This window comes from Amia ocellicauda, chromosome 4, assembly GCF_036373705.1.
Source record: "Amia ocellicauda isolate fAmiCal2 chromosome 4, fAmiCal2.hap1, whole genome shotgun sequence".
Classification (NCBI taxonomy): domain Eukaryota; kingdom Metazoa; phylum Chordata; class Actinopteri; order Amiiformes; family Amiidae; genus Amia; species Amia ocellicauda.
In genome coordinates, this window is record NC_089853.1 from 29,548,146 (window position 1) to 29,551,249 (window position 3,104).

Consider the following 3,104-nt stretch of genomic DNA (forward strand, 5'->3'; position numbering starts at 1 on the left):
ACTGGCCGCTCACCTTCCCGTGCTAGTGCAATGCAATATGGGACTTGTAGTTTCACTGTACAGTCCAGTTTTTAAAAGAATAAATATCATGCACACACAACAAACAGTATTACTTAACTATTTACAGTGCGTATATTTACTTAATTATATATATATAAATTAATATCTGAACAATATTGCAATGTTTTCGGCCTTTAGCAAATTGTTACAGACTTTTGATTGGATTGCATATTGATGACTTTCTATTCTGGTTGCTTTCAATAATACTAAATGCACGTATGCAACTCACATAATTGTTATTTGGAATTAATAAAGGTAGAATACATTCATTGTCATTGCCCTGTAACTATAATTGTACTGGGCAGTAGATGGAGCTATTAACCATCTCTTCCTTACATACATGCATGCAAATGTGTATTTGCTCCAGGCACACATAATCGTTCAGGACCGCATAGACAACCAATCCTGAGAATTGCAGTGCAGTTAGTATGGATGTACATTGTGTAAATATGAAATAGGTGGTAATTCCCTACAACAAGCAACACATCAAAAGCATATTAGATTTTAGTTGTCATTATTTTAATGTAGTGTGGGGAACCTATTTACTTTTAGCTGCCGCTTCTAATGGTTTATTTCACCACCTTACCCACCATCTTTGGAAAAGCTTGTCCACTGTTTTGTCCACCATATTTTCTCCTTCTCTTGATTGTTCTCTGACCTCGGCTTGCTTTTCTCCTCTTAAAAGGAGTTCTGAAGAGTTCCTGTCTTTTTTCTTTCTTCAGTTTGGCTTGTTGACGATGAGAGGGTCCAGTGTGGGTTCTGGTGGATGGGCAGGAAAGTCTTAGACAGGTCTTAGTATAGGCAAACATGCTAATATCACACATTGCTCTTTCAGGGTTTCATTTAGAATACATTTTCCAGCTCGCCCTATAACTTTGCAACATTGCCACAGCAAACTGTTGTGATTTTCTTCAGGGCACATCTGCAGATACTTTTATTGTGGTTATAACTTTCAAAAAAGGTTCGGTCCTGAAGTACACTCACAATCTTCATCTCTTACAGCTGTGAAAAACATACACTTTATAAGCAGAGTGACCATATTAAGAAATTAGTATATAAATTATTGATTTCTTATTTGCATGTAGGTTAAACTTTAACATATTATTATTATTATTATTATTATTATTATTATTATTATTATTATTGTTGTTGTTGTTGTTGTTGTTGTTGTTGATATATAGTCCACACTTTCAGCTATCACAAGTTTAAATGTATAGCATGTCAATTTTGGAATCCGAAACTTTACATTAAGAATTCAAATTTAATATAATGACAATATAATGTGGCTAAAATGTATTAAATACAAAATAATTGCCAAAGTGTGAATGTGTCAAAGTAGCAAAGAGAAGGGTCACAGAATTACAACATGCAATGGCTCGCACCTAGCTAAAGCATTAGTAATTAAAAAAAAATATATAAATGATTTTATCTTCTTTAAAGCAAAGGACACATATATAGTAACACATTTTACAATACTTTTCCCACTCACACACATTACACTGTTGTGATTATTTTCACAGGTCACTGAGTAAATCACAGGTTTATTTGATCACAGTTCACAGTAAATCTCGTGCTTAACGTCACAGTACAAAAAAGACTTAAGCACTCTTTCCTCAAGATATGTGAGAGACTGGAAAGAAACTGTCAAAATCAGGAGGAGTGCAGTGGGGTGTGGAAAGAGTGAGTTACACTTTCATGTACCTTGTCAGGAAAATCAAAAACACCTGAGTAGTTTTTACTCGGAGGCCAACAGAGCCCACTGAACCTAAGAGGAGAAAATGGAGGAAATTATTTGGCCTAATGTTTTGTCAGGCATTCACATTCAACCCAAGGAGAAAGGGAATCGATGTATTACCTGTAAAATATAAGGTAATATGCTTCTTTACTATTCAACCTTAGAAATTACCTTTCAATGGCCCAGTCAAGGATAATTAGACAGATCATGTCAGATGAATCCTTCATTAAACTGCTTGGATTGTTTGTTTTTAAAGTTTTTTTGGTCTTTTACCTCTTGTGGAATGATGACACAACAGCACTAATGGCTTTGGACCTTTCCTTTCATACGCAATGAGAAAAGGAAATCAGAAACCCGATGCTGACCTTCCTACGGGCTAAAGCTGTAAATGATCAAGAGCAGATAGCTAAATAAATTAGACTTTCACCACTGAGAGTCCCCAAGGGCAGGAGAGGAGACAGGGACAGAATTTAGCAGGTATGAGAAATGTCACATTATTGCAATTAGCTGTCTCAAACCCTGGCAATGCTGGGAAATTCAATTATGAGGAAGGGACGATCAATACTGCTGGGAACAGTTAAGTGCCATTTTAGTAGGTAGTCTTGCATTGAGAAAAAATCTCATATCCACTGCTCCCATAACAGGAAACAAAATGAAAACCTTCTGTAATAATGACTAATGCCTGTGACACCTAATAGTGAAGGAGGCCGGAATTCGTGTAAAGTAGAAAATATATATGCCTGCATGAGGTGTTCTCTCTGTTTCCTCAGCCTAGTCACATGTTCTGTGGTAAGTAACCCCTGAGTGGATACACAACTCCTCTTACACACCACTATCAACAAACAAGAAAAATCAAGTCATAGAGTGCATGTGTCACTCTACACCAAAAACAACAACACTAGTCTGGCCTACAGTACAGAGACCTACAGTGAAGAAAACCCCTTGAGTGATTTGTTCCAGGTCTAGAAAGATAATTGGTACAGTAGCCCATGTGGAAGTTGAGTGTAGGCTCTTTCCTTATGCAACAAGTGCAATATGAATCTGCCAGTTTCGTATCAAAGCCTACACAAGATATTATATGGGACTGTGTATATTGGTGTCTCTTTGAATTAGTATTAGAAAACCCACATGAAAAATTAAATTAATCAACTACCCCATATGGAATGAACATATTTTTAATATAGGGTAAAAAAGTATGATCCTTGTTTTCTTCATATACCAAGATTGGCTCCTTTTTAAAATTTAAAATATATGGATTATATGTGAGAATCTTATTTCTAACTTGTCAGCTGTTTTCAGCACTTATACA